The following is a 26,792-nucleotide window of genomic DNA, read 5'->3' as shown; positions in this document are numbered from 1 at the left end:
TGCTTTTAACTTAAGGTAAGGGGCAAGGAAATTGTATAGGAGAAAGTGAGGCTTGCAGTTGCTGGAGACCAGAGTCGAGAATGTGGAGCTGGAAAAGCACAGCAGGTCAGGCAGCACCAGAGGAGCAGGAGAATCGATGTTTCAGACATTAACCCTTCATCAAGAATGGTCCTCACCCTTAACAACGTCCAGAAGGATGTTGCAGGTTACAAAGGGACATGGATAAGCTGCAGAGAAGGGCTAAGAGGTGGCAAGTGGAGCTGAATGCGGAAAAGTGTGAGGTGATTCACTTTGGAAAGAGTAACAGGAATACAGAATACTGGGCTAATGATAAGATTCTTGGTAGTGTGGATGAGCACTATGTCCATGTGCATACAGCCCTGAAAGTTACTGCCCAGGTTGATAGGGTTGTTAAGAAGGTGGTAGAGGGATTAGGTTTCAGAGCCATGAGGTCATGTTGCAGCTGTACAAAACTCTGGTGTGGCACACTTGGAGTATTGTGTACAGTTCTGGTGACTGCATTATAGGAAGGATATGGAAGCATTGGAAAAGGTGCAGAAGAGATTTACCAGGACATTGCCTGGTATGGAGAGAAGGTCTAATGAGGAAAAGCTGAGGGACTTGAGGCTGTTTTCATTAGAGACAAGAAGGTTGAGAGATGACTTAATTGAAACATTTAAGATAATCAGAGGATTAGATAGAGTGGACAGCAAGAGCCCTTTTCCTCAAATGGTGATGTCTAGCATGGGGGGACATGGCTTTAAACTGAGGGGTGATAGATATAGGACAGATGTCAGAGGTAGGTTCTCTACTCAGAGAGTAGTAAGGGCAAAAAATGTCCTGCCTGCAAGTAGACTCGCCACTTTAAGGGCATTTAAATATATGGATGATAATGGAGTAGTGTCTGTTAGATGGGCTTCAGATCAATTTCACAGGTCGGTGCAACATTGAGGACCCCTTTGGACCACTTATTCGACCACTTGGACAGTTCCTTCCCAGCCTAGAAAGATGGACGTATTGTGCAATCTGTTCTCCGAATAATGTTGAAGTGCTTTCTCTTTCAGTCTTTCTTCTTTAACTCTGTTTTGTGTCTTGCTAGCACTTTATTTCTTTCATATCCTCTCTTCTGTCTGAACTGACTGAACTTTAACCTTTATTGTTAAAAATGTCAATTCTACTGGATGCCACCTATGAGCAAATATTCCCAAAGAACAGGCCCTCATTTGGAACCTGTGCAGATCAATTTCATATTTCACCAACCCTTTGCTTCTTTCCCCAATAGGTGAGATGGCTTCATGAATATCAAAGGGTTTAATGGGATGAACATAGAAAAGATTTTTCCACTTGCGGGTGAGGCTATAATAATGAGATTGCACTAATAACTTCAAGAGCAATTTAGGAGGAATATCAAGAGCATGGTTCAAATGTGGAATGTGATCATGTGCAATGACAAAACATCCAAATTGTTTTTATGATACTTGCAAAATATATCATGCAGGAAGTGTTGCTGGGATTTTCAACTTGCAGTGCACCTTTAGTAGGGCATGTCTTACTAGAAGGCTTTGTCTCTGAGCAGTTTTTTTTAATACCACAGTGATCTAATTATGTCTGTGGACTTTTTGACCTTTGCCCCAGAAAGCTGTCTGGGAAGGTTATACAGGTATTAACCACAGAATACCTGCTGCAAAGCATGGTCTACAGCCAATACGGTACCTGAAGAAGAAAAAACAGTGTGTAATTGATGGTCCCTTCACCATCTATTTCACTGTTGCAAGTCAACTTTGAACAAACCTCCCCTGTGCCAGCAAGTGAATGGTGAAAATGACAGAACATAAATTGGATGATGGCACATTGTCCCCATTTCTACCTTTTATCCATCATCACAATATACACAACCATATTTGGGCAGACATGTTCTACATTCCAGTAGCTGGGGAGCAGAAATGGACAGCCCCTGAAGAAATTTCAGTTTTCCTGATTTTGAGTTATGAGCACCAACCAGTATAACTTGAACAGAATATCTCGGACCATGTTTTTGATGTATTTAAAGAAACAGAATTTTTATTGCCCTGTCAGGTATGGTACGATCAAATATCAGTAATTCAGCTACTGATTGTTTCATGTCTGTTCTATTTTTAACTATGTAAGTGTTCTTTCTCAACTGACTAATTACTGCATTTGGACAGGTGAGCAAATCCTACTCAAGTGCACAGTCTACCTTAGAGGATTGAATTCAATAGTTGAAGTTTTTAAGATTTTAGCAAACATGGCTTTGAACGGATGGTTCAATAACAATGCCATTATGTATTTAATAGCTCTAGATAAATTTTGCACAGTATGGAAAGCCAGACACTTGGTATTTCTACTGTGATTCTGCTTTGTTCAGAATCAATGTCCTAAATCATTCAATTAACATTTCAGATATTTTAGTTATAGATCTTTTTGACCCTCAATCAAATGAGAACCAAAATAATTTCAACAGTAGTGGCAACTACTGCCAACAATTTAGTCAATGCCACTTGTAACAGTACAAGGGTTCATCAGAACTGACATTAGAAAAAATGAAGGTGTAGGAAACTATCTCAAAGTGAACTCTGTATAATTTAATTTAGTTCATACAAAAAAAACTAGTGAAAGAAATGCAATTGGTTTGTTGTCGTCCTGTCATTTGTCAATTGTACGATCTTGAACTAGCATTTTAGTCACTTAGAGTCATTGAGTCATAGAGATGTACAGAACGGAAACAGACCCTTCAGTCCAACTTGTCCATGCTGACCAGATATCCTAAATTAATCCAGTCCCATTTGACAGCACTTGGCCCATATCCCTCTAAACACTTCCTATTCATACACCCATCCAGACACTTTTTAAATGTTGTAATTGTACCAACCTCCACTACTTCCTCTGTCAGCTCATTCCATACATGCACTACCCTCTGTGTGAAAAGATTGGCCTTTAGGTCCCTTTTAAATCTTTTCCTCCTCACCCTAAACTATGCCCTCTGATTCTGGATTCTCCAACCCAGGGAAAAGTACTCGTCCATTTATCCTATCCGTGCTCCTCATGATTTTATAAACCTCTATAAAGTCACCCCTCAGCCTCTGATGCTCCAGGGAAAACAGACTCAGCCTGTTCCGCCTCTCCCTATAGCTCAAACCCTCCAACCCTGGCAACATCCTTGTAAATCTTTTCTGAACCCTTCCAAGTTTCACAACATCATTCCTTTTCTTTCTCCATTTTTCTACCTTTGCTCATATTGACATTCCAAAGTCTTATTATTTAATTTCAAGTTCTTTTTTTCCTTTCCATTATCAAAATTGAGTTTTTATATTTAATCACTTTCCTATTAGAGTTGATGAGGAAAAGAAAAAAAAATAATTTAAACATTCAATACTCCCTGAGTGCTATGTTGGGGGAACTGTCTGAAACTGTGATTTGACGGAAGAAGAAAAAGCTGAAATGATAGACTCTGGCCGAGGAGGATGGAACAGAAGAGGTGTATGGACAATGGAATAATATGGTATTTTTTTGGTACCTTTTTTCTCTTTGTTTTTCTTTTCCTTTTGGAGTATCGGACTTTATAGGCTTGATATTGCGTTGGCGTACAATCTGGTGTGTTTTATTTTATACATGTTTGGAGGTTGTTAGTTATTCTCTTGTTCTGTTTTGCGGGGTGAGGGCGGATTACTCCTTGGATGTAAATATGTGTGGAGCTGAGATGAGGAGGGGAAGGGGTGAGTGTCCATTATTAACTGGTAAGAGTATAAGTAATATGTTTGTTTTTCTTGCTTAGGTCTGGGGCACGGCCTTAACTGGAAGGTGTTAGGATGGTTGTGAGGTCGGGAATGAATGCCCCCTATGCGCAAGGGGGGTATCTCTGGAAACTTGTGCTTTTTGTGTTCAGTTGTTTAATTTAGGAATAGAGTTTTTTTTAGTTTTAGTAATTTTGATAGTGTTTGTAGGAATAGTCTTGAGATTTGATAAAGTTCAATTTCTCACCACTTGTCACATGTTGATTGGGCTTCCTCCTCTCGGGGGGGCTCCGGGCTGTAGTGTGCAGTCATGGCTATCGATCTGTTCAGGTGGTGCACCAGGACTATAAAGAGGAGCCACTCCCCCATTAAAAGGGAAAAGGTGCTCTCAAGTCTCAAGAAGGAAAGAGTTGACATTGTGATGTTGCAAGGGAAACACTTAGCTGATAGGGAACACCTGAAGTTACAGTAGGGAGGGGCATGATAGGATTTTTTTTCCTCCTTTAACTCCAAAAGCAGTGGTGTGGCCATACTGATGTACCACACCATACCACAACCTCCCATTTCAGATGACAGAGCAAATCAAAGGTGAATATGGGCGGTTCATCATTCTTAAGGCACTGATACACGGTGAAGAGTATGGCATTCTGAATGTTTATTGTGCCCTGGCACACCCTCTCAAATTTTTAGTTGACGTAGTCTCTGAGGTAATGGAATTTGTGGTGCGCCGTATGAGTATAGGAGGAGACATTAATTGTCTCATGGATCCTGGGGTAGACAGGATGCAAAGAGGGCTGTCGGGTACACCTCGGCAGTCTAGGCAATTAGTGTGCTTGTGTGAGGAACTGGGGCTAGTGGATGTTTGGAGGGACTTTACCTTCTACTCCAGCCCACACAAATGCCACACAAGAATCGCTATGTTATTTGTTCTGTCGATTTGCTTGGACGGCGTGTTAGCCTGTAGAATTGGGAGCATAATATATTGCACAATGCGGCAGTATATTTAGGTATTAAGACCAAAGATAGTGGAATAGGCATGTGGCACTGGTGCATGGATATGTTTCTGTTGAAGGATGATAACTCTGTTCAGTATGTCACAAGGGAGTTCAGGGCCTTTTGGGATGTCAATCGGGGTACAGCCAGTAATCCATCAGTGCTCTGGGAGACCACAAAAGCATTCTTAAGGGGTGTGATTATTTCATACTGGCAGCAAGGCGGAGACAGAGGAGGAATCAACAGCGAATGCTTGAGGCCTGGTTGAAGGTAACTGAATCAGCCTATTACACCAGACCATTTGTAGTTAAACTGTAGCAGGTCATGGCTCTTTGTGCTCCTCTTGACTCAGTGCTCACACAAGAGGTGAAGAGAGGAGTCTCCTTTGCAAAGCAAAGGCTCTTTGAATATGGGGACAAACCAGGTAGAAACCTGGCCTACCTAGCTAGGAAGAAAAGTGCCCCACAGTCCATTGTGTCTGTCAGAGGGATGGCTGTCAATGTTACTCGTGAACTGAGGAAGATCAATGCCAGATTTCGGGAATTCAATACAGAGTTATACCAGTCGGAGGGATGTAGGGATGGAAATGTGGGAATGGAATCCTTTTTTGAAAACTTGGACCTTCCCGGTATAAATGCAGATCAGGCCTCCCTTTTAAATGCACCTCTTGCAGTACAGGAGGTGCAGGAGGCAGTAAGGCAGCTCCCAGAGTGGTAAGGTACCTGGGTCAGAGAGATTCCCAAGTGAATTTTATGAGGAGTTTGGACACATGTTGGCTGAACCGCTGTTGGGGATGTATAGCCATTCATATAGCCAGGATTGTCCTCCACCCTCTCTCAGGGAGGCTAATAGCTCCCTCATTCTAAAAAAAGGGAAAGACCCTGAAGATTACTCATTGCATAGGCCCATCTTGTTGCAGAATGTGGATTTTGAAATCTTATCAAAGGTGTTAGCTTTGAGACTGGAGAAGGTGCTGCCTGTTATTATAAAAGAGGACCAGATGGGTTTTATGAAGGGCCGCAGCTCCTCTAATAATATCAGGCGGGTATTGTATATGGTGCGAATATGTCAGCAGAGGGCAATTCCAAGCTTTTGCCCGGGTGGAATGGTCCTACCTCTTTGCTGTTCTAGATCATTTTGGTCTAGGAGGCACCTTTGCGAGATGAGTGGCAGTGTTATACCAAGACCCTCAGATGGCAGTTATTTCAAACGGGGTTAAGTCGAGTAACTTTGATGTGGAGAGGGGTAGCTGACAGGGATGTCACTGTTCACCCTGGTACATGAACCACTGATGGAGGTTATTCGAAAAGACCCTGAAATAAGGGCACTGAAAGTGGGAGGTGGGGAATACAAAATCACTCTCCATACGGATGATGTCCTTCTGCTTTTAGCTAACCCGGAAAAATCCATACCCTGGTTAGGATAAAAAATTAAATTATTTGATAGCTTTTCGCGGTCTAGGATAAATTTCATAAAATCGGAAGTGGTGCCTGTGGGGAGGTGGGGGGGGGGGGGGGGTGGAGAGGAACGGAGGGGGGGAGGGGGGAGGTTGGTGGAGGTACTGGAGCTGGAGGGTGGAATGAAATTTCCTTTTAGATGGTCACAGGAAGGTTTTGTCTATTTAGGAATTTTTATTACTCCTCACTTCTGGCAACTGTATGGATCTAACTTTGTATAGCTGTTTGAGAGGATAAAGCAGGACTTGCAGTGATGGGAGGGTTGCCCATATCATAGCTTGGCCATATAGCCTTGATTAAGATGAATATTCACCTCAGTTGCAATGTCCTATGAGGATGCTCCCACTATTATTACGCAAACAGGTGCTGCGGAGGTTTGCGGGATGGCTTGGATCATTTATTTGGTGCTGTAGGCGCCCCTTAATTAAATTTATCAAGTTGTAGCTTCCAGAGGATTTAGTGGTGGGAGGGAGGTAGATATGGACCTCCCAGATCTGAAGAGATACCAAATTGGCACTCTGCTGTCATATGTGGGCGAATGGGTGTGTAATGACCCGAAATTAATATGACTTGATGTGGATGCCTTGCAGGTGAAGTGTCCCCTCATAAACTGGCTTCAGAGCATGGGAGGGTAAAGGAATCTCCTGTATGGGAGATCTGTTTGAGGGAGAGGTCTTGATGTCTTTTAGCCAATTAGGTCAGAGGTACGGAATCCGTAACAGGGACCTTTTCCAATATTTCCAAGTTAGGGATTATGTCCAGAAGAAAACTACGCTCTTGACCCAGCCCTAAGTCGGATATAGAAGGAAGAGTGCTCCGATGTGGGGGCACTCTCTCAGTTAGTACCATCTATCATCTGCAAAGAGGGAATACCGGGGTGGAGGGAATATGGAGAGACTCCATGAGATTTGGAATCAGGAGTTAGGGGAAGAAATCTCATTGGAAATGTAGGAGGATATATGGGGGAACATAAAGAAGATTTCAGTATGCAATTGGGCACAAGCTATGCAATTGAAGATCCTCCACAACGCCCATATGTGGCCAGAGAGACTAGCAAAGTTTAAGAAAGGTTCTTCCCCAAAATGTCCCAAAAGTAAAAACAGTGTTTGGCACCCTTACACATTGCTTTTGGTCCTGTCACAAGAACGGCAGATACTGGGGGACCAGAGTGAATAAACTGGAGAGGATCTTTGGAATAGAAGTTTGGGGGGATCCAGTGTCCCTCCTCTTAGGGATACCGAAGCGTCCCTCTTTGGATGAGTACATGAGGAGATTATTCAACATTCTGATGCACCTGTGTGAGGAAAAACATCCTAATGAACTGGATATCAGAAAAGCCTCCAGGGCTTGGGGGTTGGCGCAGACTTGTGATGGAGCATGTCCCTCAGGATTACTTGCCAAGTATGGAAGAACATGGAATGGAGAAATTTTGTAAGCTATGGCAGCCCTTTCTAAATTATATAGACATGGATTTGTCGGTCGTATTGCTTAGGGGTTTTGTATAGCCACGAGGGTCCAGGGACCCCGGGAAGGGGAGGCTGAGTAAATAACAGTATAATCACTGTTGCCCCATGAACGGGAACCTTGGTGGAGGTGTGGTGAGTGGAGTAATGTAATATAGTTCAATGTAGTGTAATTTAATTTTAATGGATTGTAATTTAATTTAATGTTAATTTATTTAAGTTGAGTTTGTGCTAGTTTGGATTCAGTAACTAAGAGTTGACTACAATCTGGAGAATAATAGGCAATTTATTGTTAACATTAATCGAATATAACATAATAGTGTGATATTATCCCTACTTTTCTGTACTTTTGTACTTTTATAACTTTTTTTTTGGTTTGTGTTTTTGTAAACAAAGGAAACTTGTTTTCCTATATACACGAAAAAAAAGTCTAACATTGTCAGAGGTCACATGATCATATTTGTGGGAGCAAACAAAGTATTAGTCTTGACCACAGTCTAAAAAACTTGCCTCAACTTTCTTTCTTGAAAACTCTTCTCAAATTTTCAGTGTTGGGAAAAAAAAGCACTGGAACACCTCATCACAACTCATGGAGGACTCTTAAAGAAGTCTAAACCTTAATGCTGTTTCCAGAAAAATAATCAAATCAAGGAAGAAACCCCAGTGATAACTTGTGTAGAAAATGGCATCAGCTGCAGCCCAGCGTCTGGAAAAAAAATCGATGAATGTCTTAATTTAATTGTCATGGACCAAAGTACGTTTAAAATAACACACTAAAGAGTTTTATCTTATACCCACTCCCTGACTTCAAGGTGATAATGTATATTATTTTTTCGAGGAGGATAGTAGACATATTTGCATGTTTTCAATATTTTATAAATAACCTTCACTTAGGCAAGTTCATTTTATTTTGCAATAAACTGGCTATTTGTTAACAAACCTTGCTCATTTATTTCTGATACTGAGCTATACACAATTTAATGTACAATTGGCAATATCACTTACATTGATATATAAGTGTTTAAGATATTAACAAACATTTGATGCATTTGTTTAACTTTTTTTTCTTTCTGCTTTTAACCAGAAATGTTAAATTATGTATTTAAGTAGACTAATACAACCAACATAGAATACAGAGGAAACATTATGTATTGTAATAGCTAAACATTTTGTTATATTGCACTCTTTTTTGGGACAGTGTAAACACAAAAGTGCAATAATGGCAGGTAAGCATGTGTTATAGAGTCATCGAGTCATAGAGATGTACAACACAGAAACAGACCCTTCGGTCCAACACATCCATGCTGACCAGTTATCCCAACCCAATCTAGTCCCACTTGCAAGCACCTGGCCCATATCCCTCCAAACCCTTCCTATTCATATACTCATCCATATGCCTTTTAAATGTTGCAATTGTACCAGCCTCCACAACTTCCTCTGGCAGCTCATTCCATACACATACCACCCTCTGCGTAAACAAGTTGCCCCTTAGGTCCCTTTTATACTTTTCCCCTCTCACTGTAAACCTATGCCGTCTAGTTCTGGACTCCCCCAACCCAGGGAAAAGACTTTGTCTATTTATCCTATCCATGCCACTCATAATTTTGTAAACCTCTATAAGGCCACCCCTCAGCCTCTGACGCTCCAGGGAAAATAGCCCCAGCACATTCAGCCTCTAGTCTTTATGCAATGCACAAAAAGAAGTTCATGCAAAAGTATTAATCATTTATATAATATTATCAACAGTAATTTCTAGGATACACTACCTGTATATCCAAAATGTTGAACCATTAAAGGGAAACAATAGTCCCATGAATTCGAATCAATCTAACAGCAGAGATGTAGGTCATTCCATTACCATGCCAGTATTCTTTGAAAACACAGTTGTGATTAGTCAGCCATCCATATTTCTTTTCTCTAACCTCTGTAGCTCCTCATTCTCAAATACCCATCTAACTCTCTTAAAATTATTTTATGGAATCAGCTTCCATCACCTTTCCAAGCGGTGATTAATCTGAGCAGATAATTTCTCTCCCCCCCCACCTCTGGAATGTTTTCCAATGATTTTAAAGCTATAACATTTGGTTGTAACTCTTCACTTGCGCTATCCCCTTCCTTATGTACACTGAGTTACAGCTGACAACTACCAGGAGCACATACTGGGTGTTTGCACAAACCTAGTCCATGACTTTTTTGTGTTTTGATGGCCGGAAAGGGTTCAAGTTCCTGATCTACATGTATGCTCTGGAAAGCAGTGACAAAAAAATCTCCATGTTATACTGCACTAAAACAGAAAAAAACAAATTGTTCTTTTTTTTAATCCGAAGTTACCTTGCATCTTGTAATCAATTCTAATATTGGCTCTAATTACTGCCCACGCGAATTCAGCATGCTTTACTGTGGCCTGAATGAATCACAAAATTGAAGTGTAACATATTTTATAAAAATATTTTCTGTGTGTAGCTTAGCATACTTTTACATAAATGTCAAGTTGTCAACAACTTTGGTTAAGAATGGACAGAAAACTGTTTAAAATGTCATTGTAGTGTTTTTTTTTGGTTTCCTCAAGAATTTCAATAAAACAAGAGCAGTTTTTCTTCTTCATTCAAACAAACAGAAAGAATGTGGATCAGGAAACTGCCCCACCCCATCCAATGATTTCTGAAAGAGGAGAAGAGAACATCGTTGATGGGAGCACAAGACAGTACCCATTATGTGACAAGCTGACTTTTCTCGTTATGAAATAAATAAAAACAAGAGGAATTTCACCTATAAACCCATTGTCAAACTTTCAGATCTTACAAATTTTATGTATCTTACATATGTTAAGCCAAGAAATGGAACAATGAGAAGCCCATAATACATTCATCTGACATTCTCCATGCTGCTACATAAGCAGACTGTTGTTTTCCATCTAATGGATGGTCCACTGCTGTGAATATGAAATTCCATTCACTATGTGATAAATATATCCTATTACCAAATGTGGATAATTGTTTTTCTATCTTGTCACTCAGGAACATAACAAAACTAAAAATAGGAAGTGCTATAAATGCTTAAAAGTCTGAAAGCATTACACAGACAGAAACAAAGTTAAAGTGCTCAGTCCAACATAGCCTTTCCATACTAGTGACACTATCCGGGATGTTAGTTCTACACTTAACCATATTTTACTCTCCATTGATGTCAACAAGCATTAATTGTATGACTTATAATGAATGCTATCAAGCATCACACTAGTATTCCATTCAATTTATGTTCCTCAATACACCATACCATTATCTTGGCAGTGTAATAAGTTCCTTCTCATGTTATAAAAAACATTGATAATATTAGCATTACTAGATTTGCATTCTTGTTTTGAACCAGATGTTGTGAGATGAAGATCAAAGTATAGTATGAGACAAGTGCATGATCAGAGAAAGAAAATACTGCATATTAGAATTGCTTTGAGTAAATATGTTCCCGACCCTTTATCAACAAAATTCTCTAACTATAATCTGTCCCAAACCAAAACAAATCTGCAGGTAACTTCAAACAAGCAAACAACACTCCTTGTATTTGATATCAAATGATAGATATTAGAAAGAGCCAGCTATCAATTCTCATAGTCAAACACAGATTCACCAAATACAAAAATTGCGGTCTTATTGTGCTGTGACACAGGTACTAAAGTGCCAAGAGTAACAATTTCACTGAATGGTTTGAAGTGTGCAGAATTAGGAAAGGTTAGAAAGTTTCAGTTCACTCAATTTACATCTTTTTGTCGATATTATTATTTCAAGATAAAACACAAATTGCTTTGGAACATTATTTGCATTTCAAAGTGTTATCACATGCATGCTTGGCAAGTCTTTTTATTGACTGTGAACATTTCACCACCTGTCATTTCCACTAAGATTAGGCTGAGCAAAGTTTGACTACTCTGTATAAATGAAAGAGATAGTTTAAATAAACAATATTTTCTTTGATAATGCTGAAGACTAGCCAATGTTACTAAAATACAGTATTTCTGGAGAATATGAATTCGTCCTTTATCTTTTCAACAAACTTGAGTAAGATTTGCCAATTAGGTAAAGTGGTAGAATCCATGGGATAAGAAAATGTTAGATTGTTGATTAAAGAGGGGCCAAGAGAAATTATGGCAACATTTCCTGTGACTCAGAATTTTGCATTTATTCTCTTCTAAAATGATATTTGAGTGTATGCTTTAGATATTACATCCACAGAATTTTCTTTTACTAAATGACGATTGAATTTGAGAAGCTTTATTATCTACTTTCACCAAGAGTTGGAACAGTACACTTGGTGTGTGATCAAGCACACCTTTGGCTTTCTGAATGTGCTTCCAACTGCTTTAATCAGTTGATAATTCATTCTGACTAAAGACATTTAGAATCAGAGTCAACCCTTCAGTTGACAAATTTATTAAATATAACACTGATTGAATTTGAATGGGAAAAAAAATCTGAAATTTCCTACACTTATGGACTGAAAAATTAGGTCTAACCTTAATGATAGCTTACGTTACAAGGTGTCAACATAGTTCGTACACACTTATCTGTGTCTAATTTTTCAGTATAAGATGCAGCATTGGGTTTTTTTTTCAATGCGTGCTGGATCTGTTTTAGATCCCGAGTGAGAACAGGGATCATACCCATCATACTGCCACAGAATCTGTCCGCAGTTGTGGGGTAAGGACACTTTATGAATGAAAATCCACTTAACATGAAGTTATTAAGTGTTGATTCCAATCACGCAGAAATTGCTGGAAGCAAGATTGCAGCAATTGCATGTATAAAGTGAAGTGACTGGTGTCAAATTAAAAAAGGCCAACCTGTTCAATTTAAAATTTAACTAATCTAAGAATTAAATGAGTATTTGGATGCTCAGCCCATAAACATTATCTGTGCTTCTACCAATACAAGGAGTTGTATCTACCTTGACTCTACTTAGGTCTTTGTTTGTTTTCTTCATTTCTGGTGATGTTCAAAATAAAATGTAATGGCCTGAACTTTGAGGTCAGCAACAAAGGACTATTTGCCAACATTGTAAAAGCTGTCTGCAAAGCTTTAATAGCATCTGTGGGTGTATATGGTCCTCCTTCTGGTTGTCTGTTCGATTTAGAAACACTAAGAAAGGATTTGGGACATTCTGTCACAGGGCTGGAAGTAACCAATCGGATTGAAGAGTTCTCACAGGTGACAAAGCAGGAAATAAAAATAAATGAATGTGAAAGTCTTTTAAATAATTTTACAATAAAACAAAATATGGATTAGGATATATGTATGGGTAAAGGGAGAAACATAAACATCATTAAAAATCAAGTTATTAATTAAAACTCTACATTTTCTTAACCTGAGGAAATGAAACTACGATTCTAAAATTTTGGGAATAAGAGGATTGTGCAACAGTAAATAGAATTTAGCACACCGTAATGAATTTAGTTACTGTCAATTCAACAAGTTTTAATTTCATCATTCCTTTTTACAGTGACAATAGTGTAAATATTTTTGAGGATTATGATTATTTATTGATTTCTAAATAAATCTGCAAAGTTAAAATATATCGACTACACACTGTTAATTTCATCAGCTGATTTAATGCCTTGCATTTTTGCTCAATTAAAACTTTAAGACAGCCAGGAGTTTACTGATCTGCACATAAGAGACAATCTAGCCATTGTCCCTTGACATACAATGGAGTTACCATCACTGAATTGCATATCTTGGGGATTACCGTTGACCAGAACCGTTGAACTGGACTCACAAATAAATACAATGGCAACAGGAGCAGGTCAGAGGCTAGGAATATTGCAGCAGTTAACTCACCTCCTGACTCCCCAAAGCTGTCCACCATTTACAAGGCACAAGGAGTATGATGGAATACATCCTACTTGCCTGTATGAGTGCAACTCCAACAACACTCAAGAAGCTTGACACAATCCAGGACAAAGTAGCTTGCTTGACTGGCACTCCACTGCCTCAGTAGCAGCAGTGTGTAATATCTTCAAGAAACATTGCAGAAATTCACCAATGATGCTTTGACAGTACCTTCCGAACTCACATTCCATCAAATTGGAAAATAGACAAGTTCCCCTCCAAGCCACTCACCACCCTGGCTTGGAAATATATTGCCGTTCCTTCACTGTCACTGGGCCAAAATCCTGGAATTCCCTTCCTAAGGGCATTGTGGGTCTACCTACAGCACATGAACTGTAGTGGTTCAAGAAGGTTGCTCACCACAACCTCTCAAGGGTAATCAAAGAAGGGCAATAAATGTTGGCCAACATCCCATGAGTGAATAAAAATATTCTAGAAACCTCCGAAATGCATCCACAAGAGAAATGTCTGGATAATTGTCTGAAAAACTCATGAAAGTATTTGAAAAGTTGAAGGGATAATAAACCAACAGACATCTTAAGTGCAAAAGCTGACAGCGTCAAAGGATGTTTACTGATTAAAGCAAAATATTATGGATTCTAAAATATGAAATGAGCACAGAGAACGTTAGAGAAACTCAGCAGGTCTGGCAGCTTGTTTGGACAGAGAAACAGAATTAATGTTTTGAGCCCAGTATGACTCCTCTTCAGAACTACTGTTTTACTGACACCCATTAAGCAAAAAAAGGAGTCTGAATTCTTCCTAAACAAGTTCAGAGGTGTTTTGGTTGCTTTGATATTGTGAAATTGAAACACTTTCATTAATATAGATTGTTTGCATGATGTGCCAATAGCCAGTGGTCACATGATCAGAAACTCACATGAGAAAAACAAACGTGAGCTTTTTTGTTTATAATATTAAGAAGGCCTGCAATATAACATTAGGATATAATTATAACAGAATAGTATACCATGTGGAGAAGCAATATATTACCAGCAGCAACTTCTTGATTTTTGTGTTCCATTGTGGATGCCAGAAGCTTTTATGCAATAAAATTCATCTCATTTGTTTTAATATTTATGCATGGGATATGGGCTAGGCCAACGTTGATTGCCCATCCCTAATTGCCCCAAGGGCAGTTAAGAGTCAACTGCATTGCTGTGGGTCTGGAGTCACATGTAAGCTAGACCAGGCAAGGATGGCAGATTTCCTTCTTGAAATGACATTTCGAGTTCGTGACCCAGATAGGTTTTTCTGACAATAAACCCTGGTTTCATTGTTATTAAAAATGCAAATTCTGGGCCAATTCCGTTTCAAACAAATTTCACCTGTTTTTAAATATACAGATTCCTTTAGGAGCTCAATTCCCCAACACTACACCTCCCACACTTTTGACACTCCGGAAATGATTCTATTTAGGATTTAATTTGAATTATAAATTGGCATTAAACTTAACTTTAATGATATCCAATTGCATAATAATTATCAGTTAGCTTTTTCATATTCCTCTGGCATTCACTGTGTGAACACACACAGCAAGGTGGAGAAGCAATAATTATAGAGCATCAATAAGAATTAAATAATAAAGTTTTGACAAGTCAGCTTTTAGATAATTCTGCAAATCGAAGGGGCATACTTATGGACAAGCATTTGTCATTATTGTGGTCTCTCTTAAAAGGTGCTTTGTTGGCACAATAATGGCAACTAATGGAGAAATTCAATGAGACAATTTCATGGACATTTAGCTTCATAGAATGTAATAAACAATTCTGCAATAGTTTTCTAGGATGCAATTTATGAGTTGGCCTAATGGGTACAATGGCTATATTTCTTGCAAATCAGAAAAGACAAAATTGTGACTGTTTTGCCTTTAATTTCATTGGAATCTCTTTGGAAAAAATGCTTGAACAATGTTTGAAATTGAAGAATCCACTTTGGAAGTGTTCCTTTGACTGAAGAGTTAAGGCACACTGTGGGAGCATTGCTTTGATGCTCACCATGTTGTTCCTGATTTGGAATGGTTGGGTTCTCGAACCTGGTGTCTAAACTCCAGATGGGCATGTTTTTCACCTCCATGAGTGCTAACATTTCACCTCCTCATAATATCAATCAGATTTAATAAATTCTTGAAATACAACAATTGATGTACAATGCATTCATTCAACACTTAAAAATATCTGCCAAAAGTTTTGTAATACTGCAGAACATGTATTTTTTCTGATTGCCAATGTAATTTACCAGTTTTCCTCTGGTTGAGAGCACTAAACTCATTCTTTAAATGTAATGACAATTTTAGTAGCAAAGTTGCCTTTCTGCCTGATTGTCATATTGTTTATGTCCCAAATTAAGCAGCAGGATAGCATGTTTCCAGGCGGATTTAAAATTGAGGCAGACTGAGAATGCGGAAAAAAGCAAGGATAACTTAGGACATATGACTTACAACATCTCTAATAAGGAAGTTAGCATTAAGGCACTTTACCTGAATGCTCGTAGCATTCATAACAAAGCCGATGAATTAATGGCACAGATAATAGTGAATGATTATGATGTAGTAGGCATCACAGAGACTTGGTTACAGGGGGGTCAGGACTGGCAGTTAAACCTCCATGGTTTTTCGACTTATCGAAAAGACAGAGAGGTGGGCAGAGGGGGTGGGGTTGCCTTGTTAGTTAAGAACAAAATTAAATCTATGGTATTGAATGACATAGCGTCGGATGATGTGGAGTCTGTGTGGGTGGAATTGAGGAACCACAAAGGCAAAAAAACCATAATTGGAGTTGTGTACAGACCTCCTAACAGTGGTCAGGACCAGGGACGCAACATGTACCGGGAAATAGAGAAGGCATGTCAGAAAGGCAAGGTTACATTGATCATGGGTGACTTCAATATGCAGGTGGACTGGGTAAATAATGTTGCTAGTGGATCTAAAGAAAGGGAATTCATGGAATGCTTACAGGATGGCTTTTTGGAACAGCTTGTCATGGAGCCCACAAGAGAGCAGGCTATTCTGGACCTAGTGCTTTGCAATGAACCAGACTCTATAAAAGATCTTAAAGTAAGGGAACCCTTAGGAAGTAGCGACCATAATATGGTAGAGTTCAGTCTGGAGTTTGAAAGGGAGAAGGCGAAATCTGATGTAATGGTGTTACAGTTGAATAAAGGTAATTATGAGGGCATGAGAGAGGAACTGACTAAAATAGACTGGAAGCAGAGGCTAACCGGGAAGACACTAGAGCAAAAATGGCAGGAGTTTGTAGGTATAATTGAGGACACTGTACAGAGGTTCATTCCCAAGAAAAGAAAGATTAACCGGGGAGGGATTAGACAACCTTGGCTGACAAAGGAAGTCAGGAAATGTATTAAAGAAAAAGAGAGATCCTATAAAGTGGCTAAGAACAGTGGGAAATCAGAAGATTGGGAAGGATACAAAAGCAAACAGAGGATAACAAAGAGTGTAATAAGAAATGAGAGGATCAAATATGAAGGTAGGCTAGCCAGTAATATTAGAAATAATAGTAAAAGTTTCTTTCAGTACATAAGAAACAAACGACAGGCAAAAGTAGACATTGGGCCACTTCAAACTGATGCAGGGAGCCTAGTGATGGGAGATAAGGAAATAGCAGGAGAACTTAACAAGTACTTTGCGTCAGTTTTCACAGTGGAAGACATGAGTAATATCCCAAAAATTAAAGGGTGTCACGGGGCTGAGTTGAGTATGGTTGCCATTACGAAAGAGATAGTGCTAGAAAAGTTAAAAAGTCTTAAAATTGATAAATCTCCTGGCCCCGATGGGATACACCCTAGAGTTCTGAGAGAGGTTGCTGAGGAAATAGCAGAGGCATTGGTTGAGATCTTTCAAGAGTCACTGGAGTCAGGAAAGGTCCCGGATGATTGGAAGATGGCTGTAGTAACCCCCTTGTTCAAGAAAGGATCAAGGCAAAAGATGGAAAATTATAGGCCAATCAGCTTAACCTCGGTTGTTGGTAAAATTCTAGAATCCATCATTAAGGATGAGGTTTCTAAATTCTTGGATGAGCAGAGTCTGATTAGAACAAGTCAACATGGATTTAGTAAAGGGAGGTCATGCCTGACAAACCTGTTGGAATTTTTTGAAGAGGTAACAAGTAGGTTAGACCAGGGGAACCCAGTGGATGTGGTCTATCTGGACTTTCAAAAGGCCTTTGATAAGGTGCCACACGGGAGACTGCTGAGCAAGGTGAGGGCCCATGGTGTTCGAGGTGAGCTGCTGGGATGGATTGAGGATTGGCTATCTAACAGAAGGCAGAGAGTTGGGATAAAAGGTTCTTTTTCAGAATGGCAGCCGGTGACGAGCGGTGTCCCGCAGGGTTCGGTGCTGGGGCCACAGCTGTTCGCATTATATATTAATGATTTGGATGAGGGAACCGGGGGCATTCTAGCGAAGTTTGCCGATGATACAAAGTTAGGTAGACAGGCAGGTAGTACTGAGGAAGTGGGGAGGCTACAGAAGGATCTAGACAGGTTGGGAGAGTGGTCCAGGAAATGGCTGATGGAATTTAACGTGAGCAAGTGCGAGGTCTTGCACTTTGGCAAAAAGAATATAGGAATGGACTACTTTCTAAATGGTGAGAAACTTAATAAAGCCAAAGCACAAAGGGATCTGGGAGTGCTAGTCGAGGATTCTCTAAAGGTAAACATGCAGGTTGAGTCTGTGATTAAGAAAGCGAATGCAATGTTGTCTCTTATCTCAAGAGGGTTGGAATATAAAAGCAGAGATGTACTACTAAGACTTTATAAAGCTCTGGTTAGGCCCCATTTGGAGTACTGTGTCCAGTTTTGGTCCCCACACCTCAGGAAGGACATACTGGCACTGGAGCGTGTCCAGCGGAGATTCACACGGATGATCCCTGGAATGACAGGTCTAGCATATGAGGAACGGCTGAGGATACTGGGATTGTATTCGTTGGAGTTTAGAAGATTAAGGGGAGATCTAATAGAGACGTACAAAATAATACATGGCTTTGAAAAGGTGGATGCTAGAAAATTGTTTCTGTTAGGCGAGGAGACTAGGACCCGTGGACACAGCCTTAAAATTAGAGGGGGTCATTTCAGAACGGAAATGCGGAGACATTTCTTCAGCCAGAGAGTGGTGGGCCTGTGGAATTCATTGCCACGGAGTGCAGTGGAAGCCGGGACGCTAAATGTCTTCAAGGCCGAGATTGATAGGTTCTTGTTGTCTAGAGGAATTAAGGGCTACGGGGAGAACGCTGGCAAGTGGAGCTGAAATGCGCATCAGCCATGATTGAATGGCGGAGTGGACTCGATGGGCCGAATGGCCTTACTTCCACTCCTATGTCTTATGGTCTTATGGTCTTATTAAATCAAAGGTTTTTGTAATGGGGTGTTTTTATATTTCTGGACTCAACCATGTATTAGATGTCTCTTTAATAACTCAGGAAGCCCAACTAGAAAGGAACATCATTTATTGTTGACCACCAAAATAAAACCATTACTCAACACATACACGGGCCAGTCCCAGCCCAGGACAGACAGTTCTGCAGACCCATCCCTCGATCTGCTTAATTTTAAAAAAAAGATTACAAATTCATTAATGTCTAAAGCTGAATTGTTGATATTTTCTAATCAATCTGTTGAGATGTGTCATTACATAGTCCTGGAGCAGGTAGGACTTGAATCTGGGTCTCCTAGTCTAGAGATAGGGACACTGCAACTGCACCACATGTGCCCTTTGCCTGGGTCTGAGTATGAATTAAAAAATGTTTTAACCTATTTTCTAATAAACCTGCTCAATTCTGTTATTGTACACATCTGGAACAGGTTGGACTTGAACTTAGGCCTCCCAGTCCAGAGGTAGGGACACTTCCATTGTGCTAAAGGAGGGCTTTCTAAGGATCTGCTTGTTTTTAATTGAATGTATTTTTCTAGTCAACACGTTCAGCGATGTTATTACACAACTCTGGAGCAGATGGGGCTTGAACGAAAGCCTCCCGACCCAGGGGAGAAATGTTACTGCTGTACACAAGAAGGTACCTCAGTATGTTCCTTTTTTTCTTTGTATTTCACCTTGCATGTGTTTAATGACAACAGATTGGAAACTTGAAATACTATGGGCATTTTAGTCCTTAATTCCAAATATATTTCTTAAAAGAGGACTGCACAAAATAGCTGTAAGTGTAAAATCAGTGGCTGTCAAAACTTCTGTGTGGGACTACTAAAATATAAAACATAAAGGTGTCAAAGAAACTTCGAATAGACTACCCTGTGATATCTTTTGATGGCAAATGTAATGAGGGGCTGATGACCTCATGCTCAACAACAAGCCATCTCCTTCGGTTTTAATCCCAGTCTAGGTTTGTGTCTTTCCTTTTGAAGAATATACAGGGCTGGGGTTAAAAAGCCAGTTTCATCTTTACTGGAGAGTGCTAGAGTGTTTTTATCTGCACCAAATTGGGTTCAAGTTTGGTGTGCTCTGAAGGTCACATTTGAGGAACTATCTGCTAGTTGCATTGCTGATAAAGCGGAAGGGTTTGGCATTTCTCTTCAGTGTGATGTAGTTGAACAGTTGGTTTTGTGATCTTCAGTTTTTGCAGAGTGAGGTTCTGTAGCTCTCAACCCTTTCCACTCTCATTAAGTTCCAGTGTTCAGAGTGAGAGACTATCCTTTTGTCATCCTGCTTCCCTTATATCGGACTTCCAGTTGGTTCCAACACTCAGAGGAATATTGAACATTGCATATTACATAATGCTGAAAACAAATGCCATATCCTTCTCCTTGTTCACACCAAGGGGTGGCCCTACCCAATTAAAGGCAGGATTGAGCCTATACTCCAGGCAACTGACTATGTGGTGCTCTGCGGTAGTGCCAGTTCCTAAACCATTAGAATTTGCATTGACTGAACACATTTGACAAGACAATGGCATCTGAGAGCATAATTAAAATTTCAAACAGCACAATCATCATCAAGATGGATGTCATTCAGCAGGTTTCCCCAGGCAATGGTTGAAAACTACCAGATACATTGATAATTTCCTATGGAAGTTATTGTTTTCACTGCCTGTCTTTTGCAATCATGTCTGCATCTGAGGTTTTCCAACTGATGATGTATAATATACTAGCAAGCATGTAAGGTACCAAATACCACAAAGATAATATTCCCATCGTTGGGTCCACAATAGCACAACATGACACAAGTTTGTCAGTTCATTCATAAAAAGTCTTTTAATTATCAGTTAAAAGTCATACTTTACAACTGTTGCAAGAAAGATACACTGATTTACTTCAGGTTTAAAGTTTTTTTTGGCTGCAGAGATTAGAGACCCTACTCCTGAGCTGGGGGAGAATTGAACACTTCTCTGTCTGTAATTTGTTCCCAGCTCCAAACTGTTAAGTTACCTGAGAAACAATCACACAACTGTTGGCAAACAAAATGTCTCTGTCATCGATAACAGTTCACTGGCCCACAGATCTATCAACTTATTTTTGTCAACCAGAGCTGCATCTGTACATCCCTACAATTTTTAATTGTCTGCAACTGAAACTTTAATAACTTCTGCTCTAATGTTCTCAAAGTAAAATTAGTGATCTCCAAATGAAAAGAGAATAACATGATCCAAAAAAAGGTGCCAAGACTAGGACAGGAAGGTAAAGGGATATAATATGGGTTTCAATTCTTCCAATGACTATTGTCACTACAAGCATTAAACTCCACAAGATGCAGTTTACAAGGGCATTGAAATGTGTAATGAGGAAGGTGGACCTCATGAAATATGAGTACCTTGATTGGGGCTGTAATTTTTATTCAATCAAGGAACCCTGGCTGACAGATATAAACAGGAGTGACAGAGGTTCTGTGCACTCTGAGAGCTGGTTCTGAGGAAGCTTGACCAGGGTCAAGTACTATGCACATGTAAATAAAAGGTGACTTGGTGATGGGATACAGACCTCTGTGGAGTTATTTCAGTGGGGACAAGAGAAAAGCCACTGCTGAAGAAATTTGCTTGCAACATTCGTCTTTGAGTTACGGCAACCATTTCTGGCATCATGTCATTATTTGGTACTCATTTGATACTGGGCTCAGTATGAGAAAAGAATACACTATTGTTATCTGGGGAAGTGACACTGGGGCAGATGAAAAGCAATGAATAATTCTCTTGACAGTTTGTGGACCCACAGCCTTATGGGTAATTTGGAGCCTAACTTCTCCTGAGGCACCAGATACTGAAACCTTTCAAGAACTGGTGGATCTAATTAAGCAATATTATGACCACAAATCTCTTCTAATTCTGAAACACTATGGTTTTACTTAATAATTCAAGAACCAGGGAAATCTTTGTCAGGATTTTTGACTGGGTTAAGATGACTAGCAGAGGCTTGTGACTTTGTTTTAACCCTTAATGAGATGCTGAGAGACCATGTGGTATGTGGGATTAATGAGGTAATCATGCAAAACTGCCTACAGCTGAAGCCCGACTGGACTTCCATCAGGCACTATAGCAAGCTTTGTCATTACAAAATGCTGAATGTGGAGCATATGAGCTGCAGGGTATTCTGATGGAAGTGGACACCATTGCCAATCCAACTGAGCTTAGGGATCACCAGTTGAGTGAAGGAAAATGCATAGTCTCACTCAGGAATTATCCTAAATTGAGGCACTCTCGATTAGAACACAGCAAAAGTCCAAAACAAAGTCAAGTCTTGGCTGAATGGTTAAAATTTTCTTCAGGATCTGGGCCAGCAAGCTATTGTAGTTGCTGTTCATTATCTGGACTCAAGACAGTAAAAAATTCTGGTTAGATTTATATTGAGTAAGAGAACTCTTAGGCTAGTGAACTAATTCCAGAGGCCAGTATCCTGTCACCAAGTCACCCTTTAACCAGGTTAACAGTCCCAGTCAGGGAACTCAATTCTACAATGTCCACCTGGCTAACCTCATTACAATCATTACCTCACTCTCCCTCTATCTCTGGGCATGTTGGCGTGTGCTTTTCCTTGTGGCATGTCCTGGTGACGCTTTTGCATTGGGTCAGGCTCGTCCGACTCAGCCTCGAATACGAGCGGCGTGTACTGAACCGTAGCCTGCTTCTTACAATTATTCTGTCTCAGAAGAAATTCAGCCTCTTCTTCAGGTGGTAAATGCTTCAAAGCTGCGAAATCTGCTGTGGTTATCTTAGACTCACAGGTTTCTTCAATGCTAAATGGAGGGCTAGAACCTGCGAGTCTGCAGCTTTTAATGATCATCCTCATCTAATCAGAATTGCAGATACACATGGGTCATGTCCAGCTTCATGAAGGACAGCTCCCCCAGCCAGCTTTGTGTATAAACCCTCCCTGTCAGGGATTGGGTATTTATCCAGCTGCGAGAAACAATTGTTTAAAGACCCCACAAAAGCGAACCAAACTGTCGGGCTTCACAATCAGTATGACTGGTGCAGCTCATTTTGCAAAGTTCCTTCTCTTTCCTATCTCCCAATTTCTGCCTCTACTTTTCCCCACCTCCACCCTCCTCTCATTTATCTCTCCACCCTGCAGGCACTCTGCCTCTATTCTTGATGAAGGGCTTTTGCCTGAAACGTTGATTTTCCTGTTCCTCGGATGCTGCCTTAACTGCTGTGCTTTTCCAGCACCACTCTAATCTAGACTCTGGTTTACAGCATCTGCAGTCATTGTTTTTACCTAGTTGATTTTGTCCAAAGGCAAATAACACTCCAACCTTAAGGTTTAGAGTCCATAGCAAGTTTTGTTAATGACCTTCTCTGCAATCACTGATATAGACCTGCTGATATTGACCTCCATTCGAACATCAATGATCATTTAAACAAACATTTATTTTGATTCGTTCTGGATGTTGCTAAGCAATTTAACTGTTCCAAGCCAGCTGTCGGTGGGCTTTCCAGGATTGGCCCTCTCCTGGATGCCAGCCTATCAGTTCACTTACTCAGTTCAGGTTTACTGGAACTCTTTTGCTCACTGGAGTATGCATACTGGGAGCAACTACAATGGCTCACCGGCCCAGATCCAGATGAAAATTTTAACCGCTCAGCTGAAGCCTGGCTTTGTTTTGAGGTTTTGCTGTGGGCTGACCTAGAGTCTTTCTATTAGTATGTCCTGAGTGAGGCTACGCATTTACCTTGACTCAGCTGGCTTACTCAGACTGGTGAGGATGTCCACATCCATTGGAATACCCTGCAACTCATGTGTTCCACTTGTTGCATTTTTTCATGCCTGTTTGAAGTCCAGTTGGACTTCAGCTAGTAGACACTTTTGCATAGTTACATCATTAATCTCACATACCAAACAGTCTCTTGGCACCTCATTAAGGGTTAAACCAAAGTCACATACCTCTGCCAATTGTCTTACCCTCATCAAAAATCTCGCCATGGATTCCCTTGGTTTTCGAATTGTCAAGTAAAACCAATAATGCCTCAGAATTAGAAGAGACGTGTGGTCATAATATTCCTTTACTAAATCCATCTACTCTTGAAAGGCTTCAGTATCTGGTGCCTCAGAGAAAGTTAGGCACATAACTAAAATATTCAAATAACCAAAAAGCTGCAGGTCCACAAGCTGTCAGGAGAATCACGTATTGCTTTTCATCTGTCTCAATGTCATTTTCCAGGGGGAAAAATAAACAATTTTTCCACAAGCTGGGCTCAGTTGTCAATGGCAAGATCAAACAAGTCAAGCTTCCAAAATAATGGCATGATGCCAGAAATGCTTACACCAACTTAAAGATGACAGTTATGAGTGAATTTCTTTAGGAGCGTGCTTTTTGCTCATCCCCATTGAATTAACTCAGCAGAGGCCGATGTCCCATCACTAAGTCACCTTTTATTTACTTGAGCATCGAACATGACCCTGGTCAGGCTTCCTCAGAGCTAGCTGTCAGAGTGAACAGAACCTCTGCCACTCCTGTTTAATCTGTCAGCCAGGGCTCCCTGAGTAGACCAGATTAACAGCTCTAATCAGAGAACTCTATGAGGTCCATCTGGTATACCTCATTACAAGCACTATAACCACCTTATGCATTTGTGATGCCACTTTCAGAGAGTTATGGACTTGGACTCCAATATCTCTCTGTCTATCAATGCTCCTAATGGTCCTGCCATTCACTGTTTACTTTTCTATTGCATTTGATCTCCCAAAATGCATCAGCTCACACTTTCCATCTGCCATTTTCCACTCAACTTTCCAATATCTGCATCCTGCTTGTCCTTTGGTAATTCTTCCTCACTATCCATAACTCTACAAACCTTCCTGTGAAGGCAGCAGTGAGGCAGCAGTGCTACCCACTGTGCCACCATGGGCGGCATGGTGGCACAGTGGTTATCACTACTGCCTCACAGCGCCAGAGACCTGGGTTCAATTCCCGCCTCAGGCGACTGACTGTGTGGAGTTTGTACATTCTCCCCGTGTCTGCGTGGGTTTCCTCCGGGTGCTCCGGTTTCCTCCCATAGTTCAAAAATGTGCAGGTCAGGTGAATTGGCCATGCTAAATTGCCCCTAGTGTTAGGTGTAGGGGTATGGGTGGGTTTCGCTTCGGTGGGGCGGTGTGGACTTGTTGGGCCGAAGGGCCTGTTTCCACACTGTAAGTAATCTAATCTAATCTAATCTAATCTTCCTGTCACCTTCAAACTTACTAACTAATTAGACCAGTTGGATTTTCACCCAAATTGATTGAAATATTACAAATACCAGAGGTCTCAGCAAAGATCCTTGTGGAATATCGCTGGTCACTGGTCACTGACCTCCAGTCAGAAAAACACCCTTCCAAAACTACCATCTGCCTTCTATGACCAAGCCAATTTTGCCAATTCACCATGGATTCCACGTGACTTAATCTACTGGACGAGCCTACCATGAGGGGCTTTGTCAAATATATTTAAAGCTAAGATACAAAGAAATTTGTTCTTTCAGAGAGTAGTAAATGTCTGAAATTCTCTATTCTAGTGAATGTGGAGGCTAGACCAATGAAATTACTTAAAGACGAGCCATGTAGAGTTGACATGGAAGAAGAGTTGAACAGCATTACATTGTATTTATGGTGGGCAAGTTTGAGGAGCTGAATGTCTTACTCTTGCTCCTATTTCTTACGTTCTTAAGAGACAGGAGCATATTTCCCAGCATGGAACGATTAGACTGAATTATCTATTTCAGTTCCATGATTGGTCACCTCTTACCCCAAAACCTTTGCCTGCTTTTGAATTTACAGAATTACACAAATTTCAATTTCACTTTTACATATTGTTTGCCTAGTTAAATTTGTGTGCCATTAGCACTTAGAAAGATCAATTCTCAACTTTCCTCTTACTTCCATTAATGATGGAGTGGTGCAGGAATTGATCATTTTATAAAACACCAGATGCAAATAGACAAATGCAGAAGCATTAAATTAAAAACTGGAAATATTAATGGAGCTGAGCAGAGGAGGAGCAGTCCTTGGAATAGCCAACATTACTCATTTTGTTTTCTTTTATTAAATAGTAACCCAAATCAATTTAAACATTAATCTTATTCATACCAATCAATACAAACTTGGAAAATGCCATGGTTCAATTTTGTGCAGTAATCTTTTTTTTTTGCATGTACTTCATTTCCTTTAAGGTTCAGTGTTTCAGTTGAGATTAACACATTTTCAATTTTCTCCTAGATTCTAGTTTTTAAGTCAACATGTTATATTTACTTGCAATCCATAGCGGAAAATTCATATTAATCTGACTTCCCTCCAAACTTTACACATGCTACAATTTAATGAGGTCAACACTCGAAATCAATAATATTCCTCATGTTTATATCAATTCTAATTATTACTTATCTATCAGTTAATTCAGAACTATGTTGAGTTGGAATGGAAATCTATACTGACTTGGGCAGAATGTAATGGAATACTGTTTCATCTGTTTTGGCAGTCCTTATTCAATTCTCAAATCTTGGGGTAGAATTTCATGGGGAGCAGTGATTACATGGATTCTTTGCTCATCTTTTCACCCCAATTCTATAGCCCCAGTCTGAATGTATTTTTCTTGCCCTATTGAAATAACTCCACAGAGACAGGTATCCTATCATTAAGTCACTCTTTATTTACATGTGGAGATTGATCCAGCTCCCTCAGAGCCAGCTCTCAGAGTGAACAGAACCTCTGACAATCCTGTTTATAGCCAGGGGTCCCTGAAAGGGACTGTGAATCTGGTCCAATCAGGGACCTTATATTCTATGAGGTCCTCCTGACTGACCTCATTATAACCACTAC

This window comes from Chiloscyllium punctatum, chromosome 9, assembly GCF_047496795.1.
Source record: "Chiloscyllium punctatum isolate Juve2018m chromosome 9, sChiPun1.3, whole genome shotgun sequence".
Classification (NCBI taxonomy): domain Eukaryota; kingdom Metazoa; phylum Chordata; class Chondrichthyes; order Orectolobiformes; family Hemiscylliidae; genus Chiloscyllium; species Chiloscyllium punctatum.
The sequence above is the reverse complement of the archived record's forward strand: the minus strand, read 5'-3'. Positions refer to the sequence as shown.